The sequence below is a fragment of the Petaurus breviceps genome, unplaced genomic scaffold, assembly GCF_028583685.1.
Source record: "Petaurus breviceps papuanus isolate PSGF00001 unplaced genomic scaffold, PetGlider_PUasm1.0 545, whole genome shotgun sequence".
In the NCBI taxonomy this organism is placed as follows: domain Eukaryota; kingdom Metazoa; phylum Chordata; class Mammalia; order Diprotodontia; family Petauridae; genus Petaurus; species Petaurus breviceps.
The window spans coordinates 2,779,781-2,793,070 of NW_027186366.1; the positions used below are offsets into that span (position 1 = coordinate 2,779,781).

The 13,290-nt window shown below is 43.9% G+C and overlaps 1 protein-coding gene across 9 annotated transcripts in view; it reads right to left on the minus strand.

The window, feature by feature from the left end:
• Nucleotides 1-13,290, minus strand: part of ZZZ3 (zinc finger ZZ-type containing 3) — a 116,235-nt gene that overhangs the window by 74,178 nt on the left and 28,767 nt on the right. For 2 of the 9 annotated variants that reach the window (XM_069102224.1, XM_069102228.1), the window contains one exon: nt 9,520-9,611. The exons of 6 other annotated variants lie outside the window; for them this stretch is intronic. The gene's annotated coding sequence lies outside the window, so the exon portion shown is untranslated. Of the gene's footprint in view, nt 1-2,855; nt 2,991-9,519; nt 9,612-13,290 lie in introns of those variants that run through there. One more of the 9 variants, XM_069102229.1, reaches the window with a different exon arrangement.

A 13,290-nucleotide genomic window follows, 5' to 3' on the forward strand; every position in this document is an offset into this window, starting at 1 on the left:
CAGGGGATCACCTTCACTACAGTAGCAATCTCAATAGGGCTTATTTTCGGGGGAGGGCTTATTTTAGAGAAATCTTACACTGTAAGGGGAGGGCTTATTTTTGGGATAGGTCTTATTATCGGGGAAACACGGTATATACATTCTTATTACTTCTTTATATTTTGTAACTAAGTTCAGTATTGCTTCCACATATGTGTGTGTGTGTGTCATTATGTATTTCAAGGTAATGTAAGAGCTACTGAGTATTAATACAATTGACTGGATTAACTATTGTGATCAAATTAGAGGTGTTTCTAGTTTGCGGAAAGGAATGGTAGTGTGAGAGGTAACAAAGGGTTAAGTTTCTACAGAACTGCAAGAATTGATTGATAAAACTATTGATAAAAGCCTTGGGAAGAAGTCTGAGTTCCCAGAGAACTCCTAGATAATACTAAAAATGAAGTAATGTTGGCAGCAGCAGGTGGATGTGACCAATCAGAAAGTAGACAGCGGCCTTGGGACACTCAGGCCCAGATAAGGACACATCTAGGTTGGACTGAAGGAAGTTCAGTATGCTGAGGTTGTTACTGAGCTTGTGTAGTGGACCTCATGTATTATGTATATTATCTAACAAAATTAGAGCCTCATCAGTAATAATTAAGTTAATGTTTGGGAGGGGCCTGTAACCCTTGCTTATTTAACCCAGTTTCTGCTTCTGTACCTTGGCCTCCTCTCCTGGGCATTGTTCCAGTGATTGGACCGCCCACTTTCCACAAGATTCTAATAAAACTTCCTATCTTCACTTTGAGGTCTCCAAGTAGTCAATTTGGGTTAGGGTCTCCGTACCCCACACAGCACCACTAGGATAAGATTGGCCACTTCCATCCCATGTGCTGCCCCCTCTAGATTCGATTCTCAAATGCCCACTCCTTATCTTCCTGCCCACTCCACCTTCCTCTAACTGGGAGAGGAGACCTCAGAAGCTCTGCCTCCATGAGCCCACCCCACCCCACCATTTTTCTGCTTCCTCTGTAGGCTAAGTATGTAAGCAATGTTCCCACTGTCTCTGCCTGGCTTTTTGTCATCAGTGATTAGCTCAGTGCCTGGCATTGAGAAGGTCCTTAACGTTTATTGACTGACTTCCTACTGCTAGCCCAAGAAATCTTCACATCTAATCACATTCCAACCCTGCTTTGAAAAAATTACTAAGGATAATAATAGTGTGCATTGTGAAAAGCACCCACTATATACCAGGTGTGGTGGCATTTATTTTATACATCTTACTGATGGGGTGCTTATGCGTGGACCCCAATTCTAAGCTCACATTTCTCCCCAGCTTCTGAACACTGTCCCTGCCAGTTTTCTCTCTAGCCTAAGAACCCTATGCCTAGCCATAACTCATGAGGGGGCCCCAGTAAGACAAACTACCTTTCCCCATCACAAAAACAAGCTGACCTCAGAAGAAATTCTCTTGAAAAAACAGGACTATCCTGTCACCACAGAATTATCATGTGTTGATTCCCAAAGTTATCACATACACTCCAGAGGTCAAGCTATAGACATCAACTCTCAATGGGATCTTGCTATGGAGATGAGAGACCAAAAATGCACCCTGAGAAACCCTTCCCCTGGTTTCAAGTAGTGCCAGTGACCAAACACAGTAAGTTATCACCTAATTAGCATATCTGCCAGATAATCCACTCCTTTTCCCATATCAGCTTTAGCATCATTCCTGTTAAGTGGCAAGTTCCCTAAGGAGCTCTGCCTGCCATACTGATGTTACAATAAACCTTTGCCAACTTGACTTAAAGAATGCTTGAGTCCGTGAATTCATTCCAGATGACCCTTCTCATGTACTTCAGGCCTTGAGGGGTCCCTGAACCTCCCCAACACCATCAGTTTCACCTCTACAGACTATGAGAGACTAAGGCTTCATTTGGATGCAGATAAAAAAACAAAGAGTGAGGGCAGCTATCCAGGGACCGATGAAAAGGCACTCGGGGAAAGGGCATCTTCAGGAAAGCAGCCCTCAGAAGCACCTTGGAATCTCTCACGCTAAGGTCTCTCCCTCTCCAGCTGCCTACCAGACAAGAAAACTTGATTTACAGCGAAGGTTACTCTGGGGTAAGACGGGAACCAGATTCAAATGTAATTGGGAAATATCTTTAACAAATTAAAATACAGTAAGAGACAAATAACATTAACGCATGCTCCTGGTCCCCAATTCTGAGTTTGACACCACTACTGTAAATCTTTTATTTATATACAAAAAATATTTACAGCTTTATAAATATAGATACTTTACATACAGCATGTCCCAAACCTTCCCAAATCTTCTCTTCCAAACCTCCCTACTACTGTCTCCCACCAAGAAGTCCTCCTGGCTTCCCCACAATCAAGTTGTCACCAAGGCCTGCTGATTTCACCTTTAGCGCATCTCTAGAATACACCCTCCCCTCTCCTCTGACCCTGTTACCACTCTGGGGTAGGCCCACCATCACTGTCTCACCCCTAAACTACTCTCTTCCCACTCCAGCCTATCCTCCATTGGACCACCAAAGGGACCTTGGACCTTCCTAAAGTGCAAGTCTGTTCACATCACCCCTCCCCACAATAAACTCTAGTGACTCCCTCTGACCTCCAAGATCCAATACCCAATGCTCTGGCATTCAAAGCCCTTCCTTCCCTGGCCCCTACTCCCTTTGCAGTGTATTTTATGACCCAGTGGTGCTGGCCTTGAGGTTCTTCACACAACACATCCCATCTCAAGACTCCAGGCATTTTGACTGGTTATCCCAGATGCCTGAAATTCTTTCCCTTCTCCAGGAAACTTCCCAGCTTCCTTGGCTCCATTCAGGTCTCAACTCAAAGCCTACCTTCTCCAAGAAATCTTTCCGAGTCTTCTCTGGGATGAGTGCCTTCCAGCTGAAATGATCTCCAAAGCAGTCATATGTGCCATCAGACTGGAGCCTTTCTCTGCGTGCCCTGGGCTCAGGCCTGTGTCTAGATGTAACAAACGTTTGCTGGCCAGACAGTACTAGACCCCACATCTGCCTGACTCCAAGTCCAATGTTCTCCCCACTGAGCCCGACTCATCTGGCAAAGGAGAAGGGAGGTGTTCTGAAAGGAATGCCACAGCTTTGGATGTTCTCCACATTGATCATTAACGGCAGTTCTCCAGAAAAGCCCAATGACCTCAGAATTCACCATCACCTCCAATCAGAGGAGAAGACATCACACACGACTGGCCAAGGCTGCCCCTTCCCCCTCAGCCTCAATCTGCTAGGCCCTTTCAGTCTGAGCTTCAGCAGCTCATTCACTAAGAGCAAAGTATCCCAGCCAGCAGCACCCCCCCTGCCCCAAGCTCCCCTGTTCTAAGAATGCTAAGGGCGTGCAAACAAACCAGCAGGTCAGCAGAGCTTCCCAGCAAAGAGCCCACTGAAGACCAATGAAGGCAACAGGCACCACCAGGGGAAGTCTAGTTCCAATCCACCCTCCCCACACTAACTGGGTGACGCCGGGCAAGTCACTTCTCCCTCTTTGCCACAGTTTCCTCAAAAAATGAGCTGGAGAAGGACATGGCATACCACCCCAGTATCTCTGCCAAGAGAGCCCCAAATGGGCCCACAGGCACTGCGCTCTAAAGACTTTTTATACATATTTCCTTTGATCTTCAAAAGCACCCTGGGAGGTAGGTGCAATTATAATCCCCATTTCATAGATGAGAAAATTGAGGCAGATGGTGATGCAGTGACTAGCCAGAAGGTTTCTCCCTGGTCGCAGGCCTGCACCACCTCTTTGTCCTTCACTAAAGCCCTAGCACAAGGTTAGGCCAAAAGCCTGCGGACCTGAGGTCTTGCAGAGAAAGTGGCACTGCTGCTTGGTCCTTGCTCCTCTTCCATCTCAGGAGACAGAGAAGCTCAGTGTGGCTCCTCTGACTCCTTGGGAAAGCCTCAACAAGTGATTCCACACCTTACAGACGAGGGCTCCAAAGTCGTGGCCACCCTGAGAAGCGCAAGAAGGACTGAGCAGTCACTGCAGCTTCACTGGGTCCTCTTGTACCTACAAGGGTACAAGAAAAATCTTCCACATCATTCATCATGATTCTCAAGTTTTAAAAACTGCAAGAAGACGCAGTTCTAAGTTTTCCAGTCTGGGAAGGCAGGCAGGCAGGGAAGTAAGGAGGCAGGAAAGAAAGGATTTAGTGAGCAAGGTTGTGCAATAGATAGAGTGGCAGGCCCGGAGTCAGGAAGACTCATTTTTCTGAGTTTAGAACCAGCCTCAGACATTTCCCAGCTGTGTGGCCCTGGGCAAGTCACTTCGCCCTGTTTGGCTCAGTTTCCTCATTCATAAAATGAGCTGAAGCAAATGGCAAACCACCCCAAGATCTCCACCAAGAAAACCCCAAATGGTGTCACAAAGAGGCAGACATGACTGAAAAGACTGAACAAAAGCAAAAACTAATAAACTGATTTTCTCCAAATGTTGTTCCCAAGTAAAGAAGTCTTGCTGAACACCCCTAAAACACTACAACCAGCTGTTGAAAGCCTAATAATAAGGAGCTAGAAGGCCTCAGCATCCTCTTCTATAATGGGAGGGACTGTGACAAGATTGCCAAGACCTTTTGTGACTCTAAAATGCTAAGTGGGATCTTTCAAATCTGACCTGAGATCCTCAAATGGTTGCCAAGATAATAACCCTATGCAAAGCAGGCTCCTCCCTCTCCAGCACCCACCAGCCCAGAGGATGAGGGGGCCCCGAAGAAGCCCCAGACAAATGCAGACTTCAAAACTGCTCTATTTCTATTCACATCATCTCACAAATTGAAAGAAAAACATCCGTTTTCATTCAAGCATTGCATTACACATTCTCATCTTCTAACTTGGGAAATTCTGGTTGTAAATCAGTAATTTAATTTTATATAGACCAAAAATCACTCTGCAAATAAGCCAATGTTTGCTCTCAGTGGCAGCAGTAGCAAGCAGATTCAGTGTGAGTCCCCAAGAGCTGCTCCTCTCTCTTCTGGTCAGTGCATCAGGGCAGTTACCGAAGCCCCACAGGGCAGGAGATCTGAGTTCCCAGCAGCTGCCAAGGCCTTGTCCAAACTGCAAACCCAATGGATGCATGCCTATTCTAGTCAGAGGGCACTACCACCGATGGTGCTGCACCCCCACCCCCACACAAACACGCACTCACATAAGAGCGTGCGCGCACGTGCACACACACACACACACACACACACACACACACACAGCGACACACAACCACTTATGAGGGATATTAGAGAGAGGGTGGACCTTGTTCCACTCAGTGAACTTCTATCAAGTCTGCTGGAATTAGCTGTTTGCTACTGTTTAAAGGAGGGCATGCACAAGTTTTCTCACGAAGTCCTTTACACAGATCATCACTTGTTATCTCCACTACAATCTTGGCAGAGAAGGCACTATTATTATTCTCATTTTCACAGATGACGAGGCTAACTGACTGCCCCAAAATCATAATGCTCAAATGTCTGAGGCCTAACCTGAACTTCATCCATTTCTGACAAGCGCCCCATTGAAAACCCAGCACAGCCCTATAATCCAGTGATTTCACATTGCAGTATTCTCATACCTTAACTGTCTCCACTACTCAAAGAACCCTAAAAGAAATGCCCAGGTGAAATTTCAATCCATTTAAAAGAAGGTATATGTAAGATGTTCTTCGTTGCTTTCAGTGGACATAGTTGAGAAAAGAAAAAAAAATCAAAAGCAATACAATCCAAAATGTGGGAGAAATCATTGCATGTACTTCTGCGAAGAACTACACAGAAACAACTTGAGAAGATTCTCTAACTTTCTAGTGACTTTTTCCTGAGTGGCCAATCCAGCCAGAGGCCACATAAAACGTGACCTATCTTCACCTCTCTGCCAAAGCAGGCTAGTTGACAAAAAGCATCTCTGCTACTCACATAAAGTTTGGGTCACGAGGAGAAACCCTAAATACCGTCCGATATTCTGTCAGCCCAAAGTTCAGTCACCGGAAGCGCTCTGCTTTCTGGAGGGACCAGTTTCCCTTTTATATTTAAAAGGGAATTCTACACCCAAAGTAAGGCTGACTATAGAATGTCCTTTCTAATTCCTTATCTAATATCATTTTAGCTGTTTTAATGTTGCTAATAAAGGACAATATTACATTTTATTTACCTCAGTCATTTATTTCATTGGCCTGTATCTAACTTTATCTAAATTATCTTGTGGAAAATCAGTTTGTCAGCTTGCAAACAAACCATAGTTGAATCTGATGTCTTTCTCCTAACAAATATTTTTCTTTTTTACCTACACAGAGGAAAGCATAACACTAGATATGAGTCTGAATCTGGGAAATAACATCAAAATCAAAAGAATCAGTACAAGTTAAAAGCCCCTCCATTCTGTTCAGAATACCAACACCACACTGGCTTCCAGGGCAGACCTCTTAGCAATCCAGAAGGACCATACAGCTAAGGAGGAGGTGCACAGATGTATATGCCAAATGCATATTCTATTTTGTGTTTGATCAGCTCAAGATTACAAGCAGCAAGGCCCCCAGAAGGCATCCTAAATTACATACTGCCCTGGTGAGGACATATCAGGGAAAGCAATAACTTTGGACTGGTAAGAAAGCAAATTCATTTGGAGGAACACAACATCTAGAATATCAAGACCAATAGTGAAAAAAGGGAATAAAATAAATAAATGAATGAATGAATGAATGAATAAAAGGGAAATAGTACATCCAAATCTCAAGCTACATAAGGTAGTAGTTATCAAAACCAGTTGTTGCTAGTTAAAAAATTTTAAGTAGATCAATATGAAACTCAATAACCCAATATTCAAAAATCTGGTAACAAGAATTACCTAGGAAAGAATTCCCAATTTGAAACTGGGGCAGCCAGGTAGCACAGAGAGTAAGAGCACCGGCTCCAGTGTCGGGATGACCTGGGGATCGAATCCGGGCTCAGACACTTAGCACCCACCCAGAAACACCTGGCCGTGTAACCTTGAGCAAGTTACTTAACCCTGATTGCTTTAAAAAAAAAAAAAAAAAAGAAAGAAAGAAACTGGGGAAACCAGGCTAAAACCAACATCTTAGGCCATATTTCACAAAAAAATTCAAAATGGACGTGACATGAATATTACAGATCACGCCTTTTAGAAATTTTGAATATTAGCAGATTGTACATTTTCATAGCTTTGAGTTTAGTTCAGAATAAATTCTGAACTAAAGAAGGGAGAAGAGCAATTACAAAAGGCAACAAAATCTTGATTACTGACACCCAAAAGCTTTTTTAACAACCAAATTAATGCATTTAAAGTAAGAAAAATAGGGGCGGTTAGGTGGCGTAGTGAATGGAACACCGGCCCCAGAGTCAGGAGGACCCGGGATTGGTTCTGGCCTCAGACACTTAACACCCACACACACACAAAAAAAAAACTTGCCGTGTAACCTTGGGCAAGTTACTTAACCCCAATTGCTTCTAAAAATAAATAAATAAATAAAATAAGAAAATAGTGATCAATTGAAAAAAACATCACTGTAGCAAATTTCTCGGATAAAGGTCTGGAATACTAGATAAACAGACCACTATTATACATGAATATGGCAAACAGGTCTACGATCCATTCACTCTACTAGCTAAGCCAAAAGATGTGAACAGTTCTCAAAAGAACTGCAAACTCTAAATAACCAAATGAAAGAATTCTCCAAATCACTAATAACAACTGGATTCCCATTAAATCCAAGAAGACCTGAGGTTTCACCTTGTCCCTCCACACACTGCCAAAGATGACAAAAGGCAGAAACAGCGTGGGGGGGGGAGGAGGTGATGAAGAGATAGGCCCACTAAGGCATTGCTGGCAGAGCTGAGAATCACACACATTCTGGGAAGCAACATGGACTTGTGCAGACAAGACAAAGTCACTCAAACATCCATGCCACTGATCCCAGAGATTCCATCTCTAGGCCCCTACCCCTAGAAGGTCACTGAAGAACAAATGGCCACAGAAACACCACACAGGTGCCTGTGGACTGGAGAACAGCTAACAAATCGGGAGCTCATGAACTGAAGGAGGGCTAAAGTCAACCGTGAGTCTGGCAAGTCCAACAATAATTCAAGCCCCAAGAGCCGGGAACCACCAGGCTGCCCGAGGTGGTACAAACTACCCATGTCAGGAGTAGAGCCAATCAAAAGCTTCTGATGAGCAGTGGGAGCAATGCCAGATGTAGTCACTGCACTTCCAGTTTGGCCAAGAGAGGGAGGGAGGGAAGAAGGGAAGGAGGGAGGGAGGGAGGAAGAGAGGAAGTGATCAAGGAAGGAAAATAAAAGTCAATGAGGAAAAATGTAAAGTCTTACACCTGGGTACAAAAAAGCAATCACCTTCACAGCCCGAGATGGGGAGACCTGGAGGGTCGTTTCAGTGGCTGCTCACTCAAAGGGACCGCAGCGTGATGGGAGGGAAGGGAATAAGCACAGACGGTGTGCTCCCAGTGCCATCCTCACAACGACTCTGGGAGGGCCGGCATATTAACCCCATTTTACAACTGAGGAAACTGAGGCAGGCAAAGGGACCATGATTTGCCCAGGGTTACCCAGAGGCCAGATATGAACGTGGGTCTTGCTGAGTGCAGGCCCCGCAGCTCTGCCAGAGCAGCCAAAGAAGCTCACATGACCTTGGGCCGCCACCTTTCCTTACCAGGGAGTAGACCATCGCCCTGTCCCCTGACTTCATTAGCCCACAAGCTGGGGATGGTGTTCGGTGGCAAAAGCCACAGTGTAAGGAAGACACTGACAAAAGGGGAGTGCCCAGGCCTCCCATCCACCAAGGCACATTCGGTTCAGCGCAGAAAAGGCCCCAAGGGGAAATAGGGAAGTATCCAAAGTTCCATTACACCAAGGACAAGCCAAACACGGTCAAGATGGCCCCGAAGTGCACAGCCAGGAGTAAAGCATCAAACTAAAAAGGGCAAATTCAGGCTCAATGACAGAAAAGACATTCTAACAATGAGAGCTCAAGGCTTGCTTGGGGAGGCTGGAGGGGGGTGCCCCCTCCCAGATCTTCAGGCAGAGGCTATTCAAATGAGTCCCAGCAAGTCAACAGGCTTCTAAGTGTTGACTCTGTGCCAGGCCCTGTGCCCAGCTCAGGGAATACAAATAAAAGCAGACAGGCCCTGCCCTTAAGGAGATCACATTTTAACGGGAGGGGGGGGGGGGGGGGGGGGGGGGGGGTGTAAGACTCTACGAAAGGGAGTCACATAGGATTTAGCAGACACCACCATGAAGAAGCAAAGAGCTTGGAACATGATATGGCAAAGGCAAAGGCTTATAACCAGGAACAACTTACCCAGCAAAACTGAGTATAATGCTACCGGAGGAAAACAGACTTCTAATGAAATAAAGGACTTCCCAGGGTTGCTGAAGAAAGTCCAGTAAGAGCTGGAAACTCTGAGGTTCAAACAAAGGAGTCAAGAAAAATATAAAACAGAAAAGGTGAATGAACAATGAAGTGATAAAGTGCTTACATTCCCCGAGCTCCCACTGAAGCCTGTCATCATCGGAGTCAAAGAAGGTGTTAAAGCCTGGAACGACTTTTGTTATGACTTTCCCTTCAAGACTGGAAAGAGAGAAGAGAAATCAGGGGATCAGGGGAGAGGTGTTAAAGAAAATTCTCTCATGTACTGAGCTACAACAAACAAGCTGGAGGGAGTCAGGAGAGTAGTTGACACTGCAACCTCACTCTTACCTGAACTGGTAAAAAAAAAAATACACACACAAGGAGTACAGAAATATATTTTATTAGGGAAAGAAGACGGAAAGAGAAGGGGGATGAGCAGAAAGAGGTAGGGTAGATTAAGGGAGGGATCAGTCCAAAACCAAAGTCTAAGGATCTACAAAAATACAATTCTTTTTGAGGTCAATAGTCAATATGTCAATAGATATCTATTAAGCGTGTAGTTTATGTGCCAGGCACTTTGCTAAGGGATGGGAATATAATCAGGAAAAAGAAAAGCTGGTCCCCATACTCTCGGAGCTTACAATGGGGGGGCGGGGGGGGAGAGAATGGGACACAATAAACAAAAGAAAGAGGGAGGGGAGGGAGGGAGGTTCCCCTCCCAACTACTCCCCCACCCCTCAAAATGGGAAGGCATGATGTGTGTAGAACCCAAGGAGAGCAGCTGTTGGAAATGAAGAACTGACCAAAGATTCTGAGCCCTCTATGAAAGCGAGGCTTTGGGAGGAATTTTTACTCCTGCCTCCTGGGGGCAAAGAAGATGAATCAGAAAAGGAACAAGGTCTGATATATAAGTGTGATGGAATATTGTGCTGAACTCACTGGTGCAATGACCAACTAGGGTGCCAGCGCCAATGACAACACATGCCATCTACCTCCTGGGAGAGAGGCGGAGGCCTCCCAGTGCAGAGAGACAAACTGTGTCTGGACACGGCCAACACAGAAAGAATACAGATGTTCGTAAGAGGCTTTGCTTTTCTTGTATTCTCAATTGGGATGGCAACCATGGGGTGGGGAGTGGGGGGGGGTTCTAAAGCGATATATGTCAATTATTTGGATTAAAAATAGCCAGGGAATGCCCCGTTTCCGTGAACAGGTGGGGGGGGGGGGGGGGGGGGGGGGGGGAGGGAGAGAAGGCAGCTCTAGGCAGACAAACCTAGCACCTAACAGGGCCTCCTCAAAGGGTGGTGGGGAACAACTCGGGGCTGGAGGAGGGGGGGAAGGGGTGGACACCCAAATCTACATAATCACAGAATATCAGTGTCAAAAAAGACTACAGCAATCCACCCCACCCCCACCCGTCTCAGAGACATTCCCTGGCTATTTTTAATCCAAATAATTGACATATATCACTGTAAATTTTCATTGCTCCTAATAAGTATCACCTGAAAATAGGAAACAAGCTATGTCATTCAATTGTTGACAGAAACACTGGAAAGGGCCAAATAGCACAACCAGCAAGTATACCATCAGCAACCCTCCTTCCAGGCTAAAGTCAAGCTAGTAAGCAGATACTCTCAGTTGTAGTTCCAAACCAGCCATAAGCCCACCTGACCAGAAAATCCACAGTCCTTATTTTTTCACTTTGACTATAAAGACATTGTGAAATAGCTTAGAAAAATCTAGACTAAATTCTTAAAAGACCTTGATGAAATTTATCAATATAGCATTTTTACTGAATTATCTTCATCTGTCAGTTTTATAACCCTTTCAAAAAAAGAATGAAGCTGATTTAGAATGAATCAGCAAAACAGTGCCGGCTCTTAGTAATCAACTGCTTTCTTAAATAGGTAACTACAAAAATTTGTATATAAACACATTAAAAAATTTTTGTCAGAAATCAACTTTTTTCATTGGTCAGTAGATCCTAGAACCCACTGGCTAAAAACCATCTTTTGGGGGGGAACCAAACCTCTGCTGTTTATCATTTTTAAAAAATCACTAACAGCAAGTTCACAAAGTCATCTGCAAATTCTTACAGTCCCTCCCCTGGGACTGGAGACCATTAATGTGTCACTGTGATCACACCGCTCATTAATCTTGGGACAGAGGCACAATACAAGCTGTCCCTCCACTCAGCACCACCTTCTCACATGATACCATCTGACCCATCAGTGAGCTGCCGCCATTCTTTTTGCCCCACATAGCAAAATCAAGGCCCATTCCATTGGCCAGGACTTTTTCCTTGAAGGTCACCATCAATTCTTCAATGACTCTAACCAAAGTTCTCCCCAATCCCTCAGAAGCCTGGCAAGTCAAGAATACATTACATAGTCTCACCCAAATGGCCAATGATTTTGATGAACCTGGTTCCCCTCTATATCACTGAGTAATGACTCAGTTAATGGATACATTCTCTGCATTCATGCCCTGATGACAAGTGCCCATCATTCATACAAACAAGCAGTGTGCACAGCTGCTGAGAAAGATTTCAAACAGAGGGAGCCACTTTGATGCCTGCAAGGCCCCCTAGGGCTGTGATGACTGCACTGCTGGTGGCTTTCACCCCCAATCACAACCTTTCAAAGCTTCTGCCCTGAATTAAGCCAAAACTCTCACTATTTTTCAAGGCAATGGTTGTTTAGATCTAGTTAGTTCTATTGAGAGGTTAACTGCACTCCTGAAATGTTCTTCCTGCATACACCTCTCCTCTCACACTATTTCTCATCAAAAATTGAATCACGACATTAATGTATAATATTTGTAGTAAGAAAATGTCCAATTAGAACTTCCATTCATTAACAAAAAGGGAAGAAAGTCAAGATATTATGTAGTTATTATTTGCTATTTTTACAATAGTAAGATATTAAGCCTTAGAGAATGACTAGATGGGAAAATGCCATAAATTTGTAAAATTATTTTTAAATCCAGAGAATTCCACAGCATGGTGATCATTTTAATATGATGGTAATCATTTCCAATACTCAAAAAAAAACTTAAAAAAAAATAGCACACCATCACTGCAAAGTCCGACACAATGGCAGATTGCCTTACAAATATCTTTCTTGATTCTTGTCCATGCACTCAGAGTACCAATAGAACCCAGTCTCTCCAGTTCTTCCTTGCTCTCACCACGTGACCAGCCTGTCTTTTTTGGCTCCCACTTTTCTCTGATGACACTTTTACACTATACTTCTTCCCAAATGTGTTCCAGCTTACTCACACCCTATACTGCCCTCTGGTCTTCAAAGATCATAGTGTTCTAAGCTTCACAGTCAGACATGAGAAGATATTCATGATGGCAAAAGAAACGTTGCATATTAAACTTTGTCATGCAAATGAAAAACAATTATGCATTATCATAAGTGCGGAAGCACATCAGTCCTTTTAAAACAATGTTAGAGAAGATAAGCAAGAGAATTTGATTACATAAAATGTAAAAGCTTTTGCAAGAATAAAAATAAAATCAATGAAGTTAGAACTGTAGAGAAAAAATATATCATTCAAGTTCTATCAGACACAGAAGACAAATATATTTAACACTAAGAGTCATTCCTCAATAGTTAAGTAATCAAAGGATACAGTTTCTAAAGAATTGCAAAGTAAAAATTAAAATCTGAAAAGATGGTCCAAGTCACTGAAAGGAGGAAAACATAAATTAAAAAGAATCTGAGGTCTACCCTTAGTCCTCACAAATGATCTAAGATGAATAAAAATAGAAACAGTCAATGTAGAGCGCCTGTGGGAAAACAGAAACTTTAATATACACTGGTGGAACTATGAAGTGGTCCAACAAAACTGTATATAAATTTGGATTATGCAAAAAAGTTCTCACTATTCA